This window comes from Camelus ferus, chromosome 6 (assembly GCF_009834535.1).
Source record: "Camelus ferus isolate YT-003-E chromosome 6, BCGSAC_Cfer_1.0, whole genome shotgun sequence".
In the NCBI taxonomy this organism is placed as follows: Eukaryota; Metazoa; Chordata; class Mammalia; order Artiodactyla; family Camelidae; genus Camelus; species Camelus ferus.
This window is the reverse complement of record NC_045701.1, coordinates 15,677,770-15,704,259: the sequence shown is the minus strand read 5'-3', so window position 1 is coordinate 15,704,259 and position 26,490 is coordinate 15,677,770. Positions and strand designations below refer to the sequence as shown.

Genomic DNA, 26,490 nt, shown 5'->3' with positions numbered 1-26,490 from the left:
TTACTCTTGTAGGAAACTGCATATAGAAAGATATAAAATTCAATAGTAATCTGAGCACTGATTTTATAACAGTGGACATGAATTTGAGATTACATTGTAAACACAAATGATTTGATTAATCTTTCAACTACAAAATGTAAAATATGATAGTTATCACCTTTTAATAATATGATTCACAGAAACAAGCTATTTGGTCCAGTAAAGAAAATTACAAACCAGGATTAAAAACCATCTTGAGAACATTGGGGTTGGTGGTTTTTCCGTTAACCTCTCAACTGTTACTGAACTTGCCCAATGTCAAACACGTGATTGATTTATGGATTACTTTCACAAACCATTTGCCAACGAAGGAAACTGCAGTTGTAGTTCTTGCTTCACACAGGAGGTTACTTTCCTTCCTGCTCCACCTTTCTTTTCTCAGTCTTACTTTAAATCTAACCTACCACAGCTAAGCTATACTACAGCTCCAAAATTTTAACATCAAAATTAGTTTACTTTAACTTTTAATTCCAATTACACATTGCTTGGAAACTCTTTAATCTTATATCATTGCAATGAAGAAAGTAAAAGTAAAATAAATAAATAAACAAACAAACAAACAAACCTAGTTTATGTGGTTTGACTTGAAATTTACCTCACTAAGCAGATGGAATGGAACTGGTTTATGAGGATGCCGAAATTATCTCAAGCCCAGAACAGGTAAATAAAGACTTCAGAGTTAGAGCTTAACTGGATTGTTTAATTACCTTAATGTACCATTTTAGAACATTGAGGAATAGGAATTCAGAGGCTAAAACAAAAGATTAAAACAGATCAACCAAATTGAAGAAACAAAAAAAATTAAGACAAATGTTTAGCCATTTAAATAAATCAGATTTCAAAAAGATAAAATATTTATACTTTTAAACTCTTGAATCCAGAATAAAAATAAATTTGAGAAACGTTCAAAAATTATCTTTTCTGCTACAAGTAAATTATTTATAAAGGAAAAATAAAGACCTCTGTCATGTAGAACGTAGAATAATATACACAGATATTAACAGCACACAAAACAGAGGGCACTTCCAATGTTTGCTAAAAAGCCACTATTACTATGGTAACTTCCCAATACAAAAACGCAACAACCAACAACCAGACACCTATTGCAAATGCAAGTTACTGGCACTTTCCACAACTAACTCCAACCTGTCACAGTTCTTGTCATCATCTGTACTTTTCAGCTGGTGCATAAATTGCTTTGGTTATCAGCCCTCTTGGTGAGAATCTGCAGCATGCTGGCAGTGCAATTATGCTGCTCATGAAGAAACGAAAGAGAAACCTAGATTTTCCATCAGGCCGGGGATTAAAGCGGGGCTGTGATGTGTCCCAATATGTTGATACCACAAAAGTCTCCCAAAAAAAATGTTTTAGAGTTTTACCTTTCCGTGGACTTTATATACTTGGATAGCTAAAATGAAGACTGATTCAAAAATCCTTCATTTCAGTGAGCCTGAAAGCTTTTATACTGTTTACCTCTTTTTATTGCAAATTATTCATTAAGTGGGCTAGACCCCACTCCCTTTTTTTTGCATGTCTTTTTTTCCTGCCCTCTGACTTCCAAATCCTAACTTAAAAAAATAAAATAAAACAGCTTTCTTCAGGTCCTCCAATTGCTTCCTTCTGATTTTTTAAATCACTTTTTAAACTATCTTGTTTATTTACTTATTAACATTTTTGGGGGGGAGGAGGTAATTAGGCTTATTTATTTACTGGAGGTACTGGGGATTGAACCCAGGACCTCATGCCTTCTAAGTATACATTCCCACTGAGCTTGGCCTGCTTCCTTCTGATTTAAAGATGTTTTACCTTAGTTCATAAGCTCATGAGCACCTAGCATCAGATACGGTTACACAACCCCTATTTCCTGAGGGACTCCCCCACCACCACCACACACACACACACACACACCCTACCTCCAGCCTTTATCCAACCTCTTCTCTTTTCTTCTGCTCCTTCTTGGACTCCCTCCCTCTCCTTCTCTAACTGTGGGGGAGTTTCCATCCCCACTCCTTTCAGCCATCACTCCTTAACAAGTGCTATTTTTCCTCCCAGCTTTAGGTACCTCCTTCCAACTGATAACCCTGATCAACAATTCTAACCCCACCCAAGCTACATTCCATATTAACCTGGGCATTTCCATTTGGGCACCACATCTATTTAATCTGGGGGGCTAACAAAATCCTTTTTCCACTCTGTGACTACTCAGCTCCTAAGAGCCTATTACCTCACATTCAAATTCAAATTTTTTTAAGCACTCTGGTCTCACCTATGTGGACCCTAATTTCCCATGACACACCTCCACCCTCAAATAGGTGGGACTTCTAATCCTGTCTTTCCTTTCTGGCGGTGGTGGTACCAATAAATAAGGCTAGAATCATTTCCCATTTCCTCAGGCAACACTTCCTCAAACACTCTGACTCACACTGAGCCTTCATCTCCCTAACACAGGCCACATCACAAAGTTAGAATTTAGCATTACCTTTTCATTATCACCTATTACCAAATTTGTTCTTTTGTGCTGGTCTTCCCTTCTTGAGTATATTATATACATTCCTTGAAAGTGTAAAGCAGAATTTGTACCCCCTTTTTAAATAACTGCCACCTAGGAAACAGGGCCTTCTAGCATGCAGTTTGGGGCCCACCTAAAAATACCCTGCCCATCTCAATTTCCTCATGTACTTTTACTCCTTTGAGTTTCACATTCTTTTTGCACATTACCTCAAAACCTCTTTGGAAAGTAAGTCAACAAATACACATGTTGCTAGGCATGGAGCAGGCATATTGTGAACAGTGAATTTTGAAAATCATTTTTATTTCTGTAAAAAGGGACAATGAATCATTGTTTCATCCACACACAGGAATAGACAGTTTTACTGCTATTCCAGACTGGCCTCAGAGAAACACAGACACGTCATTACAATATAGGTCTAACGAGGTCCAGTGACTGTCCAGGTTCACACACCCAGAATGATGGTGGGCCATAATTTTTCACTCCACTCTTAACTACTTATTCTGAGTTCAGAGAAAAGAGAAGTGATTGTAGAAACATCCAAAACCCCATTTAAATGGGTGGGTGGGAAATGGAAGGAGTTCACATTGAAGGACATCTTGGTGACGTCACTATAGCCCTGACTGCTGAGAATGAATTGTACTGTCACACTGAATGAACACTCTTTGGAAAATCCAAATGGTCATTGTTCTACCAATTACAAAATTCCTAAGAGCAACAAAAGCTTCTATCCAATAACCAGAATATCAACAAGACATTTCAAGATTCTAGGAATAAATTAAGGTGTTGGAATTGCAATTTTTGGATGGAAGCCTTTCTTTATAAGCGTGCAAAACTACTTGGTTAAATTTTCACTCACTTATACAAGCCTATGCAATTTCTGAACAGGATCAATAATTCAGATAAAAGTTATTAAGTGTTCATCTTTACTGAACTTCCTGAGTTTGAGGCAGGTTAACATTTTCAGCACTCAAATAAGTTTATCTCCCTTCTCAAATTCTGTTAAGAGTTCAAGACAGTTGAAGTAGGAGATAGTATGTCTGTATAATGTGAGAAAGAAAAAGAGTAGGAACCAGTGGGAACCAATGTTTTCCAACAACCTTTATTTTTAAGTAAAGTCAGAAAATACCTATAATTAATCCAACACTTTTTCTGACTTTTTTTTTTGACATCAACACATCTTAATACAACTCCAACTGTTTTCACTACTTCTACCGTTCTCTTCAAACTCCTTTTAACAGGAATAAATAGTCTGGCCATTTGGCTGGTTCTCACATTTCTAACATTTTTAAAACTAATACATTTTAATACAACAACTGTTCTCATTGCTGCTATTATTCATTCCTGTTATTAACCAAGAAGACTTTGAACTCCTTTTCTAATGAGAGTAATAACTCTAGCACTTGGCTCTCTCCCTTCTCCAACCCACTGTTACACACATCTTGGCAGTCTGAAATCCCACTCGTAGTTTTATGTTTTCCACCTTCCAGTTTTCACAATATCGTGTCTCACTTGTCAATTGATTTCACTTAGAATCATTAACCTTGTCTTTTGTTTGTGTTCTAAACCCTTTATCTCTTAAAAGCACTTTTGATCGTTTTTTTAAGCCTGTGCTATATCCCATAAAGTGCTTTGAAGCTTAAGGGTTTGTTGACAAATTAGAGTTCTCTAGGTATTGAAATATCTTCCTTCAGTCTTCAAAGAGAAATGTTTGCTTAGCCAGGCTTAATGCCTGTGGGAATTAGACCATTTATCTGAGTTTTGTGTAAATTTTTCTCCCAAGTTCTTATCTACAAATGCTAAGGGTAAGATTTAAGGTCATTCTTAGCCTCACATTTATAAAATTTTATACCTCCTTTATCTGCCTTTGTCTTTAGCGTAGAAAAACTTTACCAGCAGGTATGTCAGGGAAGGAGAGTAGAATCAGGGGACTGTGTTTTGGGTTTTTTGTTGTTGTTCTGCTGTTTGTTTTTCAAGATTAGTCAAAAGAGCAGCATGGTATCATAGGGAAAAAACAGACTTTGAATCTGGCCAATCTAAATCAGAATTCTACCTACTAGCTGTGTGACCTCAGACAAGGTACTAAAGGGATCCCCAGGTCACCTCTCTAGGTTTTGTAGAAGATTAGCAATATGTACAAAGCACCTGGAACCCAGCTGGACTCAAAGCTGTTAAGAATAGGAGTTATTCTCCATATTTTCTGCTCATTTCTGCTGTGAACCTGAAACTGCTCTAAAAAATAAAGTATTAAAATTTAAAAAAAATAAAATTTAAAAGCACAAGAAAAAAAAAAAGAATGGGAGTTATTATCTAACTGTGTGACCTTGAGCAAGTCACTTAAGTGAGATCTCTGTGCATCAGTGCTCTCTATGCTCATATATAAAAGTGAGATAATTAAAGTGCTCTCTTCATGGAGTTGTGAGATGAAATGAGTTTAATGTAGTAGAGTGTGTAGAACCCTGTCTTTCACATGGTAAGCACTAGATATGTGTAAGCTATTATTATTACCATCACTAACTTTTTTGTTATTATCATCACTGTTAACCATATGTCTGCCAACATCAGAAAATTTCCTGAACTCATCAAATATTTTGTACAGAGTAGCTAATCAACAAGTACCTCATCAAACTATTATCATTTCTACACGGCTCATTTGGCAGGGGCAGCGGTGGGGTGGTCTCTACTTCCACAATCATTTAAACTGTTGGTCTATTTTTTTTTTTAGGTGTATTTGTTTCTCTGCTGTTGCATCATGTGCATAATGTATCAGCAACTTCCACACCTTCAGTAGCACAGATTTGCTCATTTTTTGCTGTGATATCTGCTGCAAAAAGTTTGTTTACAACTTTAGCCAATTTCTCAGTATCTTCCTAACATTATTTTCACCAATATCTTACTTTAATCAGTACTTTCTAGGGAATCTAAAATTTATTGTGCATCCTTGTCCACAGCCATTTAGGGTTGAGGGGAAAAATTGCATATAAAAGGTTTAGCATAGGGCCTGGTGCATAGTGAGCATCTAATATATATTAGCTAGTCCTACTATTATTAGATATTTATGTAAGTTATTTCATTTAATCTTTTGGTAGATAATCCTATGAGGAAAATTCCCCATTTCACAGATGAGATTAACTGATGCTCAGAGAAATAAACAAATCGAGATCACAAGTTAGCAAATAAGAGAGGATTCACACTATGATCTATCTTATCCCAAAATGCTCTTTCCACTACATTTGAAGAAGCTTCACCATTTCTCCTTTCACCTTTCTTATAATAATTTTTTGGTTTATTCCCATCTCCTTTTCAATCTTTGGGTAGGAATATTACTTCTTCTATTATTACGGTCATTCTTCCTAAGATCTGTTGGGATTTCTTCAAATCCATTTCCATTTGGGGTAATAGCCTTTAAAGATGGCAAGACTGAGCAAAAGACCCCCTGGGTTCTGCCTTTCTTAAAAGGATAGTCCATACAGGAAGTGCTTAAAAATCCTTAAAACTTAGATACAGATTCAAATCCCATCTCTACATAGGCTGGCTCATAGGGTCATTGTGTGTTACTCTACTTCAATCCTTACAATAACTATCTAAGTACTTTTATTATCCCCAGTTCTGTAGCTGAACACACAGGCTGAGAAGGGTCCCACAGCCCACTGTATGGCCAGACATCTGTTGCAAGATCCCAAATCAATACACCACCAGTCGAGTCTAGTGGGGTACCTTGCTCATTCTAGGAGGGCCTAGCTCATCCCCTCTGAGCCAAAGTAGGGGTCATTAGACCTGGGGCACTGCTGCCCCTCTCTGCTCCGCAGCTTCCCTCTCTCAGCTCTTGTCATTCTTGGTTTTGCCAGCTCTCAATGGGTTTTGTCTTTTCCTGAGTATTTTTTAACTCAGAGACTGAGCTGCCTTGTGTCATATGCTGCAGCTGCAGAATATTGTTCTACTGCCTTGTCGTTGTTAGAAAGCCCAACAGAAAACATAGCCCCAGTCACATATCTGTGTGCTTTTGTTCAATATCATGCAAGCTTGAGAGAAAACTCTCTCCATATCATTTTAAAAGAAAGATCTGAAGGAATCATGGCAAATTGCTAACATCTATTCAATCTGGGTGTTGGGCATATGGGTGTCATATTATTTCCTATACTTTTCTCTAAGTTTGAAATAGTCCATAAATTAAGTAAAAATAAGAATAAATATAATAGACTATATCATCTTACAAAAAGCAAATAGAATATAGCTTTCTTTATATGGTTACTACTCACAGAATGAAAATACTTGTACACTGGAAAACAAGTAAATACAGCCAAGTACTTAAATGCATAATTACTCCAAAGTAGATCACTTATTACTGTTTTTCCCCTCCAAGGTCTTGAAATACACACGGCTACTTCTCTGATTTAGGGTTTCATGGTCAAGACTTTCAAGGTCACCCTCTAGTTAAAGGACTGGCTTTAGAATGGCTAGAAATCCATTCTTGGCATGGGGCCAAGTGTGGTGAGCAGCAGAAAGACTAAATGACTAAATGTCAGGAGGCTGCACAGAGTGGCATTAATCACCATAGGGGATTATAGACCCACTACCACCTCCCAGCCCCAGGCTACAAAGCATGTTCTTCAGCCTCCTGAGAGGGATTCCATCTCTCAAGGGCATACTTACTTTAACCAAGCTTACAAGATTGACAAATAAAATCAGAGTGCCTATATATTAGTTTACATGAGAAATCTGTCATAGAGACAGTGTGCTGACTCCCTGTAGGGAAACTGACATTGAACATCAAAATTATAATCACAAGTTTACATGATAGCACAGCATGAGAAAACAGGAGCTGTCAGCTACCTCTGTTGAATGTTTAATAGTATCAAGCTACCATAGTCTAATGCATGCATCCATTCCCACATGTGGAAAAGAACTACCAATACTAAAATACAATCCATTGGTCAAATTATTAAGAATAATCCATTGGCCAAAATTGTCTCTCCTCTGGCTAGTTCCTGGATGGATACTGCCACAGTTTGCCCCATGACACTCACATCTTATCACATCTCTCTATGCCTTAACGGCTGTCAAACTCTTCTTTGAATTGAGACTTTCATTAATGTGCTGGTACACTCAATCACAGCAGCTCTTGTATGCCACATGTCATGTACAGAATCAATTTACCATTTGTCTTTCTTAGAACTTATAAAAGACTCCATGGAGCAACTCAGGTTGAGCCAAGGGAAGATGAGGAATATTTTTGAGAGCCCATGATATAATTCACGAAGTTGTTCACCAATGCATCCCACGTTTCTAAAACAGTAGACTTAGAGCCACTTAGACTCTCAATAAATCTTTCTTATGTAAATAAAGAAAACTCTCATTTTAAAAGAAGGTAGTTCAGTAAAAGCTTAAAGCTCACACATTTTAACTAATCCTCACACACTTTAACTCATCATTCTCACTGCTCACTTGGTAAATATAATCATTCAGTTCTGGGAACTTTCTCTTACATGTACTTTTCCACATCAAACCTGAGTTGCTTAGAGAAGATCTTCAAATGTCATTCATCACCCATCAGCTACTAACACCACTTCCATCACCAAGTACTACTATGGAGGCCTATTTTCATATTAGTCTTACATTATTCATTTGCTCAAATGGGCACCAAAATGAAATAAGCATCAATTCTTGACAAAGAAAATACTTCATCTTCTTCCTATACCAATATGAATACCAACCACTCTTAATGCAGAACAGAAATGTATATGAACATTACTAAAATCTGTATTTATGCAACCATATGGCATCTTGCTATTAAAATGGGCCAACAAAGTTTCTACTGAAATCATAAAGTTATAAGAGGCACGACCCTCACACTGTCCTTAAGGTCGGACCTACCCCAACAAGAGTGTGCTATGTGTGTTTTACTCACTGCGTACTGGAACTTTTCGTTATATTCACGGTCATTGGCTTTCACTATTCGTTCCACTTCTAAAGAGAAAGAGAAATCAGGTATGAAACTAAATTTTGAAAGAAACATATAACTCATTAAACGAACATCACATAGGTTACTTTGATTGTCATCAAGGTTGCAAGAATTCTTTCCTTTGAAATTTGAAGGGCATTGGTTTTTCTCCCCAGCCTAAATACTGGAATGTGTATTGGAAAGTCCCAAAATGGAAAGCTGAATTGTTTCTCATTGTCTTCCTGATGACAGCCATTAAGCAAAACATTATGTGTCTCCAATTTGTATATCCTTTCAACTCCACAACACCCTTTCTCTTAACATCAAGTACTTCCCAAAGGAGAAGGAGCTGCTAAAAGTCACAAGCCATCCTGGGAAGGATTTTTTTTTTTTTTTTGCTACAAAGTCACAAGTTATAACACAGCCAAACAAAACTATACTGAAGTAGCCACCGAGGTCACTGACCTTACGGTCATGGAGCCAAAGGTGGTATTTCTAAACAACACACACACATTGAGAGGAACTGCATGCACATCGTCAGGAGACTGAGATCTGCCTTTAGCTGAAAGTGACCAAAAAATAAACTCTCTTCTGAAAGCAAACACAGAATTCTGGTTCAAGATAGCAACTGAGCTCATCTCCTCCCTGGAACACATCGAATCCACAGTTATATCTGAAACAATTTCCTCTGAAAAAAAAAAAAATTACAAACTGGCTGAGTGACCCCTTCACGTTGGACAAAGAGGGAAAGCATGTCAAAGCAGACAGGAAAGGCTGAGACACCATCTCACTATAAACTCCACCCCCAGACAAAGCGGGAGGGAACTCAAAACCCAGAGCTTCAACCTAAGGAGCAAAGGGTACATATCTCACATCTGATACCCCAACTTTTAACATGGGCCCCTGAGAGACCGCCTCCAATGCATCTGGCTTTGAAGACCCACAGGGCATGTGTGGAACAGAGGAACGGCTCTTGAAGGGCTCCCACGCAGACTCATCCGCCGCAGGGCCCAGCACAGGAGCAGCCCTTCATAAAGCACCAAGAAAAGACTGATCTGCTAATTTTACAGTGATGGTCTGAGGGGCAAGGACCAGCTGGGATACTCTCCAGGGACGATGCTGGTGGGTACCCTCTCCCTGCCCACCTCTGCCTTACTAATGCAGGTGGCTGCCATTTTTCCCCCTTTATTCTTTTTCTTCTTTTTAGTTCTTATCTTTTTTTTCTTATTGTCTTTTTCCTGTCTTTTTTGTTTCTTTTTCCTTTTTCTTTTTTCAGAGGGTGCCATCTTTGCACCCCCCTCACCACACTCCAGAGTGCCAGGACTTCCCCAAGTGGGGCTTCTACATATATTTGGTACCTCAGTTTTTACATCTGATGACCTGGTTTTTACTGCTGCCACCCAGGGAATGCCCCTTGATCACCTGGCTCTGGAGGACATGGACTTGTGTTCCTGGATTCCATGGGGCAGTAACAACAGGAGATTGTTCTTGGAAGACTACCACCCCCAGGGGGCCACACATACAACAAACTGAAACACATTCCAGTCTTTCTGAGAAAGAGGCCTGTTTGCATTGGCCTGAGGCTTAGCACATTTATGGGGGCCTACGCAGGGGCTCTCAGGGAATGGAGGCAGGCTTTGCAGTCTCCCTCTGCTTCATTCTAGCTCAGCGGTATCTTCCCAAAAGGAGCTTATACTCTACCCTAGTACCCACATTTTTGTGGCTACTGCCAGAGTACACCTCTACATTGCCTGAAAGCAAATGCAGAGACACCAGTACAAATGAACAAATGAAAGGACAGCAAACCCAAAGATTATGATAGGGCAGAAATTACAATTTGTAAAGGACAGAAAAAGACAGTGCCCCAGAAACACCAGCAGAGCATGTTTCTGCATCAAGTTCTTGCTCCCTGTTCACTGAATCCAGAGATGACAAAAGGGTAATGGCAGAATAATGAAAGCTATGGAAGAAGGATTAGCCAAGCAGCTGCCAGACATCAATGTTGGCCTCTCATGGTAACTGACATGACACCTGGGAATCCCTTAGCCCCACAGTTCTCCACCTGGGCAAGTAACAGGTTGTAAAAAGTGTAGGCATGAGGTAAGAGTCTGACTTTGAGAAGATACAGAAAACCACAGAGCTAATGGGGACTGGAAGGTGAAAAGTAACTTGGAAGCACGTATTAGGGATGAGGAAAGGAAGAGCAAGAGGAAAGCAAAAAGAAGGGAAGCTGGAGGTAAAAGGGAGATGAAGATGAGGAGATGAGGGGAAGGAAGGAAGATAGGAACATGTCTTACCACCTGCTCCCCCTATACACCAGGCACCATGAATTATAAGACCTGACTATTTTTCCATGAAAGTCCAAGAGGTATCTAAATGTCTCTTTAGCACCTGTGGCTCAACTTCCATGTATGACGTTTGCCTCTGAGGACAGCTCCTGACCAATGACACCATGTCTCTGACTATGCCTGGTAGCCAAAAATCCTACCATTTACAGAGTGTTTATGTTTGATATCCCCCAATGGCTTCCTTCTTTACCATCTAATAAAGTCAGTTCCCCATGTAGAACTCTGAAATTGAGAACCCTCCAGGAAGCAGCCTCTCAACCAACCAACCCCTGAAAGAAAGATTTCAAACTCTGGCTATAAAAGCACCATCCTCTCTTTCTTGCTGATTCCCCAAAAAAGAGCAAAAATACCAAAGTCTAAAATGGAATTCTGGAGGGCAAAGAGATTTAAAAGCTTTAAAAAGCTAGATGATTTGTTTATTCATCCCTACCTTAACCCAGGCATAGTAAAACTGCTGACAGGAAAACAATGGATATTATTGGGAAGGTGGGGGTGGGGGGCTCTTTTCTGCATGGCAAAAGTTAACCCGGCCCACTGGCATCCTGCATGTAATTTACAGATCAACTTGAGATGTAAATCAAAAATCAGATATACTAATTTGTACATTAATTGGCTTTAGTTTAGATCATATACATTCAAATGATGATTAGTTTCAAATTTCACATTTATATGAAGCACATCCAACTATAGACTTCTATAGTTTTGTAATGGATTTTATTCACTCCAAACACCAGAGTCTTGAATTGTGTACAGTCAGTGTCTCCATGTAACCACCCTCATCAAGGACTGAGAATAGCCCTTTCCTTAAGAGGTCAAAGGAGTAATTAATCTCTGTGCTGGGAAAGTCTGGATCTTTTTCTGGGTGTCCACATTGCTCTTGTCCCATGAGACCTTGTTAGAGCCAGGAAGTCCTCCCCTCTTTTGGCTTCTAAATTCTTCTCATTAAGTCTTCTTCTCTGCTTCTGTACCTCTAGTAAGTAACGTCTTTCTGGACTGAGTCTTCATGGATAAATTCTGGCAGATTTCCAATCCTTTCACTAAGCTCTACAAAATTCTGGCTTGGTTCTAAGTCCCTACAGTTTTCTGCCTTTAACCTAACTATCTAGGCCTGAACTGTCTTTGCAAGAATTGACATTCTTCCATGTACTATAACAGTGTGTGAGGGGATATAAACTCCTCTTGGCAGTAAGTCACATCCTGCAAGTAGAGGAAACTGAAAACAAATCCCCCATAAACAACGCCCACTGAAAATTGCTCAGAGGTTCAAATGACTTAATGCCTGATATTTCATAGGCATCCCTCCAGATGTGGGAAGAAGGAAAGGAAAGTGCATGCCAAGGGATTTACGATTTACCAGGGTAAGCTCATTCCTGCACAACTGGTATCATTAAATGTGTCTGGTTCCCAAAAGAAGTAAAGTGACACACGAGGATATATAAAATATAGTAAGTCGGCGTATGGTCACAGTGGAATAAATGAGCTTCCAGTTCAAGACAGCATGTCCTTCTTCCTCCCTTCCCTCTCAGGTCCCACTGAAGTGACAGAAACTATTTTTTTTAATATAAACATAACTGTGTTGAAAAACAAGAATAGGGGCTAGCAGAGGCTCATAAATTTTAAAGAAAGTCTAGAAAATAAAACAGAAATCAGATGGGATCAAGTTGACAAAAAAAAAAAAAAAAAAAGACAAAATCTAGCCAAAAGATTAAGAAGAGTGGTTTTCCCAATGCAGCCCCAGAGAGGTTCCAAATTCAGTCAGTAGATAAAAAGATTGAGACTGCATTGTAGATAAGGTGACAGTTCCAGTTACAACTGCTGCCTTGGCAAAGTACGGTGGACTTTTACTTTCAAAAGTGTCCCAGTATGGAGTATAAATTACCTGATCACCTTAGTTTTGGAGCATTACCAAAATAATGAAGTGAAGAGAGTAGGCAGCATGCCTAGGGAAGAAACCAAGAGTGGGTGTTCCTGCCTAGGAGAGAAGCAGCTCTGAACCTCCACAGCAGACTCAGGCCCTGGTAAAGCCTGCCTTCCTGAGACAACTGTGGGGTTTGCCAGATGACCTGACTAACCCACAGTGCTTTGGACTGAATGTCTGTGCTCCTCCCAAATTCATATGTTGAGGATTAATCCCCAGTGTGATGATACTTGAAAGACTTTGGAAGGTAATTAGGTCATGAGGGTGGAGCCCCATTGAATGGGATTAATGCCCATACAAAAGAGGCCCCTCAGGTCTCCCCTGCCCCCTCCATCATGTGATGACACGGTAGAAAGCTCACTGTTTATGAACCAGGAAGCAGGCCCTCACCAGGCCCAAATCTGCTGATGCCTTGATCTTGGACTTCCCAGCCTCCAGAGCTGTGAGAAATAAATTTATGTTGTTTACAAGCCACCCAATCTTTGTACTCTGTTATAGCAACCAGGATGGACTAAGACACACAGAAAAACCTCTCTGTGAGCTGGCTACATCACTGGCCCTCCTATTTAAAGGAGAGGTCTTACAGTCTGCACTAATCCATCTAGTCCTTCATTTGTAAATATAAACCAGCCACCATAAGTCACCAGACATCTGAGGGAAAACTAGAGCGTGAAAGAGAAGGATCCAAAGAGAAGGCTGAAAACTGGTGGGGGAAAAAGGGTTGTTTTTCTTTTTTATTCAAATTAATACCTTGAAGATATTCAAGAAGACATGGCATCCATGAAATAAGAACAAGCTGATAGGAACAAGGAAAACAGAAAACAAGAAAAATCTCCTGGAAATTAAAAATATTTACTGGACACACTATGCAGTAGGATAGACAGAATGAAAAGTAAGGTTGAATACATTTCTTAAAATACATATGAAAATGACAAAAATGAGGAAATGTGAATGGAATGCTTAGGAGAAAGGAGCATAAGCAATGCATGGGAGGAAATAATCAAATGAACAGAAGAAAATCTTCCTGCACCAGAGAAAGCCATAACTCTTCAAAGTGAAAGGGCTGTGAAGTGCCAATCAGGATGAATGAAAACGGACCCACAGACCTTTATAAAACTTGGAGTTCTAAAAACAAAGAGAAAGTATTTTAAAACTTCCAGAGGGGGAAAAAATGTTTAGCCTCAGGGACACAAGAATTAGACCAACATGAAATATCTCATCAGCAACAAGTATGATAGAAAACACTGGAGTGATACATTCCAATTTTAAGGAACAATGATTTTGAACCTAGAATTCTATACCCAGCCAAATAATCAGTCAAGCGCAAAGGGGCTATAAAAACATCATCAAACATGCCAGAGTATTTACACACAGAACAGTCTCCAAAATAACTACTCAAGAATGTACAACAGCAAAATGACTTAAATTTTAAAAGTGGAAGAAAATACAGAAGGATGGTGATCAACAAGAATCCACAATGAAAATTAAAATGCCTGACGTGACGACCCACACACCTGTTCCAGTGGACCATCAATTTTACAGAAAAACGGAAGGCCTGTCTAGTGCTATTTCATAGTTGTAAGGTAAAAATTAACAATTTTCTTAGGAAAAGCACAATTATGTATTCATTTGGACTCCAACGATAATTTCTCTAAGAAGTCTTCATCAAGTGGTCATTGTTTGCTATAAAGAACATGAGTTTTTTAGAGCTGTGTTTTTTAACAACCCTAGCACTGATCATCCCATTTCTGAGGGCCCAATGAGAGAGCCTCTGTACTCAGTCTTTGCTGAGCAGATTTAAGTTCACAAATACGTTTTAGGATATTTAAAAGAATAAATGAACTACATGTCCTTCGAGCAATCATCCTAATTATTGTTTCTCTCAGCTGCACTTGTGCTAAATGACTATAACCTTGAGACTGAACTTCCTAGAAAATGCATGGAGAGCTGCTGTGCTATGCTGCTGGCTGCGTACAGATCCTTAAGACAGAAAAGCAGCCTTTCTTCTGTGCCAGTGGAGATGCTTAACGAACATGTGCTTGGATAGGAAGCCACCCTTCACCATTTCAGTGAGCCAAGAAAATAGCCATCAGCAGGGGCAGAATTATCATTGTTTTCAATCTGCTCCAGAATACAGAAAAATAGGTAATTAAGCTTTCAAAGCCCGACTCCACATAGGGTGATGGAAATAGCCTTCTCTCCCCAAAACTTCCCAAACATTCCTAAACCATTCCTCAAAAGGCCAAAATAATTTGATGTCTGCCTCAAACAAATAAAATATCAATGAATCATTTATGGAATGTTTATCTTTGAGCCATGTGCTTCCTGTTACATAATCCAAGATAACTAAATGAGGGCCTCATTTATTTTATGAAGTGTATATTTACAAATCAGTTAAATGTTAGGGAACATTTACCAAAAAGAATAAGCTGAGTTTCAGGGTATGACCTGGAGTGGAGCTGACCACCTCCCTCCCTGAAAGCATTATCTGATAGGGCTGACAGTTTGTTTGAGCCACTCTCGGTTTCAGACAATGAAACCATATCCACTTACATGTGCAGGTGCTTGTCTTTCCTTTTGAAAGGAGAAGATGCATTTTAAAATATCCAAAAGGGTTATCAGATCACTAAGACACAAGTTGAAAAGACGGAGGGACATAACACTACTCTGCTGGGAATTTTTAACTGCAACCAAGACTCACAGACATAGAACACAAACTTATGGTTACCAGGGGGGGAAATGGCAGGGGGGATAAGTTGGGGATCAAGGATTTGCAGGTTCCAACTGCTATATATAAAATAGATAAACAGCAAGGTTCTCCTGCATAGCACAGGGACCTATATTCAATACTTTGTAATAGCCTATAATGAAAAAAGAATATGAAAAGGAATATATAAGTACAACTGAATCACTATTTTGCACACCAGAAATTAACACATTATAAACTGATTATATTTCAATTAAAAAAAAAAAAAGTTGTTCCCATGTCAGCAAGACTTTTAGCCCCATAAAAATGAGTTTGATGAAGGAGCCCTCATACAAGAAAAGAGGCAGGATCATGAAGCAAGAGGCCAGAGATCTCCTTCCACTAAACCATCTGTGCAAGCACATTTTAACTCATGACCTCTCCTTACCTCTGCCTCCTCAGTAAAATAATGACACTTTGTGTTCCCATCATTAAGTGAGAAAATGTATGGAAAGCATTTTGTAAACAGAAAAATGCTTGAAAATACTTTAATGAAAAAAGTGGCAAATAAGAAGTGAAATAAGGAAATCATCTAAGCTTGCATAGTCAACCTTAAAGTCACTATTATTATTTCTGAAGAGGTCCTGAATAATTTTCTGAATATTTTCAGTAGAAATTGGCAAATGCCCATTGATTCTAGTCTAAAGTCCTTGAAAACAACACCCAGCTCCTAAATTGTGCTCTTCTCCCTCATAACATAATACATTATATTATCCAGCTTCCACTTCCAGAAGACAGAAGACAGGTCAGTTACATCTTTTTTGATTAGTTTGTCTCTAAACAATGCATAATATCTTAGTGTTTAAGACTAGTTAGTGAAAGCAGCAACTCTGTTAACAAGACCAAGAGTAAGGACAAGATTTAGGAGACTTCCATTGAGCCCGTGAGTGATCACAGCAACCGTGAGTCCACAATTAATTCTTCAATTAACTCCAGAGAATTTCGTCCTTCACCAAATGTGGTTCAGGAGGCAGCCTTCAGGCAATTGGCTTTAGCTCCCCAAAATCGTGAGATGATGAAGCACCATGGAGAATTTAGGCATCTTTGTATAAAACTGTGATGGTATGGATTAATATTTCCTTAGTAAGCCTGGTCCCAATCCAGAAGCAGAAGAATGTCTCCAAACATGGAGCATCATTTGGGGTTTGGAGTTGTTGGTTTTTTGGGTTGAATCAGAAATCTCAGAAAAATTCCCTCAAGCCAAATAGTAATTTAAGCTTTTTCCTTTCTTAATTTTCTTTCATTTTTCACAATCCGGTCTGGGTGCTTGGGAGCCAAAGCAATTCATTAAAGACATGAGGAAAGAACAATGAGTAGGGAGAGCTTTAAAGAAAAGAGTCCACCAGCTTCCAAGATTTCCTGATTTGACTCCAAACGCACATTCTAATATAACTGAAAAATATGTGTCCCAAGTCGGAGTTTCCTACTGAAACCCAGGGGTGACCTGCAGCTGCTGGGATTTATTGACATTTAAGCAGCAAACTAAAGAGAATTGAGGGAAAAAAAAATCTTCCCACAATTTTTTAAAATTCTTCTCCTCAGAAAATAGCTTGGAAACAGAGTTAGGGGAGTCAAATAAATACTAAAGGGCCTTGGGTTTGTTTTCCTCTTAGCTGAGCCAATTTGTTCATCAGGTCCAGACATTTGGAAAATGTGATTTATTAGGAGCTTTGTTCCTCTTGTGGCTTACCATAGCTACACAAAGGAATATTAAAAAAATGTTACAGATTCATTCTTCTTCCAGCATATATGAATTATATACATAACAAGTGAAATCAATAAAATCATATGAACCATCACCATGTAGTTTTCTGTAAGTACAGATTCACAACTGGAGATTTAAGACTTACTGTAATATAATGAAAATAGTAACAGTTAACATTTATTGAAAACTTGTTAAAAGTTAGATACTATATGAACTGTTGCACATGTATTATTTCATTAACCCTCAAAGCAATCTTAGTAGGCACGCACTATTATTAGCTCCACTTTACAAATAAGAAAGATAAAATCCTAGCAAGACTATGCAGTAGACTCATATTTCAAACCAAAACTACCTCCCTTGTAAAAGGAGCTTGGAAGAGATTCGAGGTCTCAGAAGACGGTAGGTGGTACCATGCAGGGATGTCGGGAAACTGTGAATTACTACATGCCTGTGTCCAGAGGTCATAGAGAGGGAGACCTCTCACATTCAACTCCAGTCCCAGTGGCCTCTTTGTTGTTACTGGAACACACCAGGCACACTACTACCTCAAAGCCTTTGCACTTGCTATTCCCTCTGCCTAGAATGCTTGTCCTCCAGATAACTACATGGCTCCCCCCTCCCACTTCTTGTAAATCTTTGCTCAACTATGGCTTTCTCAATTCAGCCTTCTCTGATTACCCTTTATAAAACTGCAGCCCCTCCAATATACAAGATAATTTACTTATTTGACTATCTTTTTCCCCCCTCCACCCCAACAAAAAAAAACTTATATGAATCTTCCATTTTTTTTAAATATGTTCATCCACAGCTATTTTCTTCTGTTTGGAACAGTGTCTGGCACATAATAGGTCTGGGTGCTTGGTTCAGTAAATATTTGTGAAATGGCTGGCTGGCTGACTGGATGGATGGATAAATGAATAAGTGAAAGAATGAATTACCAGACAAAGTTTGAATGATTATAAGACACCAGCACTACCACAGTGAAACAAGATCATTCCAGCCAAAATCATTGAAATATGAAACTTTTAACTGGTTTATTTATTGTATGAAGGTAGACTTTGAATTTGAGTTATTAAAATATTTTTCTTTAATCATGGTTTCCAGGGGCTTGGGGAGATGGAGGAAGGGAGGAACGAATAGATGGAGCACAAGGGATTTTTAGGGCAATGAAATTATTCTACATGATACTATAGTGGTGGCTATATGTCATTACGCATTTGTCAAAACCCATAGAATGTACAACATTAAGAGTGAACCCTAATGTAAACTATGGACTTTGGTTGATTTTTTTAAAGTATTTTTCTTTATAGAAAGTATCATGTTTGAAATTACCTCATAAGTTTTCAGATTTTATTCCACCATAAAAGAAAATCCAAATTTTAAAGTTAAGCCTAGAATTTTTAAAATGTTAATTTCTTTTAAATTAGGCATTTCTTTTTGAACAAATACTAAAAGCAACACTAGTTGAGAACTAGGTCCACCAAGGAATTATAAGTCAAGTAGCATTTACTAAAACTACTGAAAATAACAGTGACAGCTACCATTCATTAAATGCTTACCATGTGCCAGATACTGGCTCAAATACTGAATTAAAGGAGTGGTCTAAGGTGTGCGTCTGCGGAAGGGATATAAAAGCGTTTTTTAATTATAAATGATTGTAATTCTAGGGGTGAAGTTTTCCAATGAAACAATTTTTTTATGAAGCCAAAGTATGACTATTAGACTATTATACATTTGGGAATCATAAATAAAGAAATGGAGAATTAGAGCAATGTACTTGGAAATATGTTCTAAGTCCAATAAGTACATATGACACAGAACACTGTTCTGAGTATTATTTTATTCACTATAATGAGGCAGCTCAAGATTTATACTTGTGTATGTGTCACAGCTAAAGTTTAAAGCCATTCTAGCAGAAAAGACTAATACTGATTAACCATTATTTTCTTATTCAACTCAACTATTCATTTTGCTCATTCCTTAAAGATTTTCTTGATATTCTCAAACACTCATCTAACAATTATAGAATAATGATATTTAATGTAGCCTTCTGGTAAACTTATAAAACAGATTATTTTAAATGTGTTTGAGACTTCAGCTTCCCACTGTAATGGAGTACATGTCAGGACCAACCCATCTATTTGAGAACAGCCGGGTGAAATATACAAAACCGTTCAAAAGCACCCCCAACTAGCAAAATCAGTCAGAACTTCAAGGGCCAAGATACAGCAGAGCAGAGAAATATATTGAGGTAAATGTGATATTCTGTACACCTTTCCCTCAAGGCATTTGCTAATTCCTATCCTGCCCAGAGGTGAGACAAGACAGTAATTAGAATTGAGAGTTTAGCAGGGAAAAGTGGCCCTAGGTTTTCAGTTGACTTCTAAAGAGCTGGGTTCTAAGAGTGAGAACTAACAGAAACAGACTAGGCTTTCCTCATAAAGTCTGCAACCCAGCCTCAAAGAAGCTTGGCCTCTGATTGAATTAAAATGATCTGCTCTTTATCTAACTGCCTGCTAGAAGAAAGGTAAATTCTCTGGAAGGAGGATAACATCCAGATCCGCTACAGTTTTTTTAATATGTAATGTCTAGATTTCAATAGTAAATTAGCAAGTATAGTAGGGGACAATATCAAACTACTGAAAACCAGAGAAGGAAACAGAAAATAGAAATAGACTCACAGATGATCTAGATATTGGAACCATCAAACATGCACTTTAAAATAACTGTGATTAACATGTATATGAAAATAGATGACAAGATGGATAATTTCACTAAAGAACCAGAATATACATTTGAAAAAAAAAAGTAAGTGGACTGTCTTATTCCTCTTATTCATCTTTTGTGTCACCAGCCCTCTGCCACAGGAAGAACCCAGTACCTGCTAAACAATATATGCTCCCCCCTCCAAAAAAAAAAAAAGCCAGAGAAGCAGGGATATTAACTTCAACTAAAGCACTGTCTCACTTGTAGGCACAGTAGATGCAGCACCTAAGGCCCACAATACTTTCAGAGAACACAAAAATGTTTAAATTTTCATTATTTTTAATTAGAAGAAAATTACTATAATAATGGATAATAATGAATCCAACCTGGATTTATATGTCTATATACCACACAATTATAAAATATAATTTTTAATATTTGGGGGATGAAGGGTCATGAAAGACAAAATGTGACCCTGGTCTGATTCTTCCATCCCACACCCCATAAACATTCTAACATACCCTGTGGAGTAACTCGCCCTGACTCCATAACCATCACGTTCTGGAATCAAGAGCAGCTTTAGCTAGTTTAAAGAAAGCCTCTAATTATCCACATCTTTCACTTCCCATGTTACCAAATTATTTGAAATCTAAATTAGATATTTTACACATGAATAACACTCTTCCTGATTGCTCTGCAGAAAAGCACTCATAGGCCTTAAAGTGATTCGTCCTTGGGCCTCCCACTCAAGCTTATACAGAAAGGGTGAATTACAAATAAAAAACGGAAATTAGATTTTAAGCATGTTTTCAATATTTGAGTCAATTAGCTAGAATTTTTCATCTTGAAGAACATGAGATTTATATGAATATGGAGATAATAAATAATAAACTATATATGTGGGAGAAAATTCTTATTTTCCAACAATACTCATGGTTGGCTTATTATATTTTCACATACATTATCAATGTCCCAAGCTTCCTAATGATGTTATGAAATTTTATATAAATGTAAGTGCACCTTTATTAAATGTTGCAGATATTAAATATCTCACTGAGGTAAAATATCACTTGTGCATGATTTTTCCCCTTGCCACCAACCCCAGGCTGATTAGAAGTTCTCTAGACTATGCTCCTCTGTCAAATATACTTGTAGTGATGTTTAGTAAACTGTCACTATCATTTCTACTGTAAACTTAACTTGTGAGGATATATGTATTTTATTAAATTGTAAAAAGTTACATGAAATCAAGAAAAAATTGGCACTACCCAGCATGTTGTAGGCACTCAAAAATGTTTGTTGACTGACTAAGTAAATGAATATTTTAGGCTGAAAAAGCTGTCCAGTCTATTACCAGATCTATAGGAACTGATATAACCTAAAGATGCATCATTCCCAATCATGACAACCCCTCAAGTCACGTGGGCATCATAACAAGTTCAAGAGAAAGAGGAAGAGGCTAGCCTCAGCTTTCTCTGCCAATCAGCACCACAGCAGATACAGACCCAGCCACGTGGCCAAAACATTTAGCCTCATTGCACGGCCATTTACAAGTGAGCTATTTATAGCTCATTAAAAATAGCTATGACTATCCATCTATAAAATGAAATTCTATATGAGGAAGATCAGCAAGTTGTATTCCTCATCACAACAGTAACAAGTAACTAATTTATTAATTGTTCATTAAAAAATAAATATTATCTACATAGTATTCGGGCCTAAAATGTTTAATCCAAGTTGATTTGAAAGCTGGACTGCACTTTTTCAAAATTCAATGTAATAAAAAACTATTCTAAATCTAAAAATAATAAGAAAAGGGATTAAAAACCAAACACAACATGTGACACTGACTGGATACTGTACTCACACCCACAAAAAAAAAAAAGGAAAAAAAGAGCAGCTCTGAGATATAAGATGTTGTGGGGACAAATGGGGAAACTGAAAAAAGGAATGTATGTTACTTATTTACTAATGTTACATTTCTTGGATGTGGTGATGGTACTGTGGTTATTTAGGAGAATGTCCTTATTCTAAGATTCATGCTGAAGTAGTTAGGGGTAAAAGTCCTGATGTCTACAACTTACTTTCAAATGTTTCAACAATAACCAAGGTGTATGGGGGGAGTGTATGTTGAGGGTAGGTGGAAGAGAGGAAGCAACTGTGGCAAAATGATAACAACCGTAGAATTTTGGTAAAAGGTATTTGGTTGTTTATAATTCTTTCAATTTTTTGTAAAATTCAACATTTTCAAAATAAAAAGAGGAAAATATAAAAGAATAATGTTATAAAAGTTTAAAGACATAAGAGGTATTTATGATTATATTATTATGTTTTAAGAGCAAGTTTCAAAATAATGTACACCATAATTCCATTTGGGGATATATATTTGAATGAATATACACAAATGTGTTAACAGATGTCATTGATTAGAGCCCTTTAAATTGTACAACACAGCAGCCTTGAGTGGTTATCTCTGGATTGCCCAATTACAGTGACTTCTATGTTCTTATTTTCATTTATTTAAAAAATTGCTTATTTTATATACATATAGTATATATATACACACACACATATACATTCTCATATACATACAAATTACTTTAAAAGAATGAATCCAAGCTTATCAAAACTCTACAAAATAGATTCTGTTGGAAACCTGTCTCTGTCAAAACTGGTTAATCTAATGTTCCACTATTAAGATTATACCAGTGATTGGACATAAATAAATCATTTTATCTGAAAAAGAAAAAGTGATGACAGTAATCTAGACTCTTAGACTGGCACTGGGAATATGAAAGTATTTCCCCAGAGGGCATAACCTGTGGGTGAGAACTACACTGAGACAGATTTCAGCTCATTATGGGACTGAACGTTGCAATGAGTAAGTGCCCAACAAGGGAATGTACTGCACCATGAAATAATTGTCTATAAAAGTAGGTTAACTACCTGTCAGAGGTGTTATTAGAAGGAGGGACACAGCACTGGATATACTCTAATCCAGCCTTTGGTCCCTAAAATGCCCATGGTCAAAAATAAAGAAAACAGCAGTAATATATTGAATAGTCTTCTACTTAAGTAAAAACTAGATACTAGTCTGTCACTGACCAATGAGACCAAAGAGAAGGTAAAAACCCTCTGGTCAGGATCCTATATTTTTAAAAAACTGGAATACTATTATTACTGTTCAGCTAGACCAATTATTCAACCAAAAGTAATGTGTTTCTTGCCATCATGAACCCAATTATTTCTAACCATATGAACTTAGTTTTTTTTTAACATTTATTTTATTTTTATTTTTTGGAGGGGGGAGGTAATTAGATTTATTTAATTAATTATTATTATTTGTTGTAATGGAGGTCCTGGGGATTGAACCCAGGATCTCGTGCATGTTAGGCATGTACTCTACCACTTGAGCTATACCCTCCCCTCTATGAACTTAGTTTTAAGCGTCAGTGTATTCATACAATGGAATACTGCTTTAAAAGAAAAAATGAAGAACTGTTGATACATACAGCCATATGGATATATGACAGAAAACGTTATGCTGAATAAAAGAAGCAAGACAAGAGAATATATGCTATATAATTTCACTTATATTAGTTCCAAAACAGGCAAAACTAATCTGATAGAAATTAGAAGGTGGTTGTGTATAGTGCAGAGAGAACGAATAAAAAGAGGTACAAGGTACACCACATCAACAGAAGAACAAAAACCACATGATCATCTCAATAGATACAGAAAAAGCATTTGATAAAATTCAACATCTATTTATGATAAAACTCTTACCAAAGTGGGTATAGAGGAAACATATCTCAACATAATAAAAGCCATATATGACAAATCTACAGCCAGCACAATACTCAGAAGTGAAAATCTGAAAGCCTTCCCCCGCTAAAATGTGGAACAAGACAAGAATGCCCAATTTCACCACTTCTATTCAACATAGTTTTGGAAGTCCTAGCCATAGCAATCAGATAACAAAAAGAAATAAAAGGAATCCAAGTTGGAAGGGAAGAGGTAAAATTGTCACTATATGCAGATGGCATGATACTATATACAGAAAATCCTAAAGACTTCACACAAAAACTACTAGAGCTTATAAATGAGGTCAGCAGGATACTTAACATACAGAAATCTGTTAAATTTCTTTACACTAACAATGAAATATCAGAGAAGGAAAGTTAAAAAAAATCACTTTTAAAATTCATAAAAAACAAAAAATAAAATACTTAGGAATAAACCTGTCCAAGGAGGTAAAAGACTTATACACTGAGAACTATAAAACACTGATAAATGAAATTAAAGATAATTTAAATAAAGGGAAAGATATCCCATGCTCTTGGATTAGAAGAATAAATATTGCTAAAATGTCCATACTACCCAAAGCAATCTACAGATTTAATGTGACCCCTATCAAATTACCCAGGACATTTTTCACAGAACTAGAACTAATAATTCTAAAATTTTGTGTGAAATGACGAAAGACCCAGAATTGCCAAAATACTAATGAAAAAGAACAAAGCTGAACGTATAACCCTTCCAGACTTCAAACAATACTACAAAGCTACAGTAATTAATACAGTGTGCTACTAGCACAAAAATAGACATATGGATCAATGGAACAGAATAGGGAACCCAGAAATAAATCCACACACCTACAATCAATCTTCAGCAAAGGAGGCAAGAATATACAATGGAAAAAAGTGGTGTCTCTTTGGCACGTAGTGTTTGGAAAGCTGGATATCTGTGTGTAAATCAGTGAAGTTAGAACATTCCCTCACACCATACACAAAAATAAACTTAAAATGGCTTAAAGACTTAAATATGAGACAGGACACTATAAACCTCCTAGAAGAGAACATAGGCAAAACATTCTCTGACATAAATCATAGCACTGTTTTCCTAGATCACTCTACTAAGGCACTAGAAATAGAAGCGAAAATAAACAAATGGGACCAAATTAAACTTGTAAGAATTTGCACAGCAAAAGAAACTAAACAAAACAAAAAAGACAAGTCAACAAAAAGACTCCCTAAAGACTGGGAGAAAATATTTACAAACAATGTGACTGGCAAGGGCTTAACTTTCAGAATATGCAAATAGCTCATGCAATTTAATAACCAAAAAAAAAAAAAAAAAATCAAACAATCCAGTCAAAAAATGGGCAGAAGACCTAAACAGACATTTCCCCAATGAAGACATACAGATGGCCAATAGGTACATGAAAAAATGTTCAGTATTACTAATTATCAGAGAAACACAAATCAAAACTACAATGAGGTATCACCTCATACCAGTCAGAATGATCATCATTAAAAAGTTCACAAATGGTAAATGCTGGAGAGGGTGTGGAGGAAAGGGAACCCTCCTACACCATTGGTGGGAATGTAATTTGGTGCAGCTGATATGAGACATAGTATGGAAATTCCTTAAAAACTAAAAAATAGAGTCACCATATGATCCAGCAATCCCACTCTTGGTCATATATCCAAAGAAAACTCCAATTCGAAATGATACATGTACCCCAATGTTCATAGCAGCACTATTTACAATTATTTACAATGGCCAAGACATGGAAGCAACCTAAATGTCCACAGACAAATGACTGGATAAAGAAGATGTGATATACATATACAATGGAATATCACTCGGCTGTAAAAAGAATGAAATAATGCCATTTGCAGCAACATAGATGGACCTAGAGATTATCATAGGTGAAGTCAGTCAAACAGAGAAAGACAAATGTTATATATCACTAACATGTGGAATCTAATAAATGTCACAAATGAACTTATTTACAAAATCGAAGCAGACTCATAGACATGAAAAAAACTTATGGTTACCAAAGAGGAAAGGGGGTGAGTTTGGGATTAGCAGATGCAAACTACTATGTACAGAATAAACAACAAAGTCCTACTGTATAGCACAGGGGACTATATTCAATAGCTTGTAATAACCTATAATGAGAAAGAATATATATATGTAACTGAATCACTATGCTGTACACCAGAAACTAACACAACATTGTAAATCAACTATATTTAAAGTAAAAATAAATAAATAAAAAGTGAAAGAAAGGGGAACAAGGGAACTTTCAGGGGTAACAGAAATGTTCTGTCTCTTGCTTTGGGGTGGTAATTACATATGAGCATACAATTGTCAAAGCTCATCAAACTGAACACTTAAGATCTGTGTGTTTTTTGTTTACAAATTACACCTCCATAAAATTAAAATATTAAAAATCACATTTACTTACCAAGTGATTTCTTTTTACTGCAGAACATTATTGCACCTGGTTATTTTTCACCAGGCCTCCACAGTTGGCCTACATAAGATAAAAAAAAAAAAAAATAGGAAATGGATCCAACATTAGTACGAGATATGCTCATTAACCATAAATTTCCATCCTTTAACTTTCTTCCTAGTCAAATTAGATGACTAGGAAGTTATTAACATAATAAGGATTAACAGACTCCATTTATCAGACTTAAACCTAACAGATAAGAATAATTCTATACAAAAATATTTGTATTATACCAGCTATACAGAACAACTTAAGGGAAGCACAAGTGTGCCAC

General features: G+C 37.1%; 1 protein-coding gene across 1 annotated transcript in view; it reads right to left on the bottom strand.

Annotated features, from left to right (window-relative positions):
* The window catches only part of ATP8B4 (ATPase phospholipid transporting 8B4 (putative)), a 193,063-nt gene extending 166,826 nt beyond the window's left edge, over window positions 1-26,237 (bottom strand). The window contains exons 1-2 of the mRNA XM_032481217.1: window positions 26,169-26,237; window positions 8,457-8,515 (exon numbers count right to left, since the gene is read on the bottom strand). The gene's annotated coding sequence lies outside the window, so the exon portion shown is untranslated. The remainder of the gene's footprint in view (window positions 1-8,456; window positions 8,516-26,168) is intronic.
* Window positions 26,238-26,490: the final 253 nt, after the last annotated feature.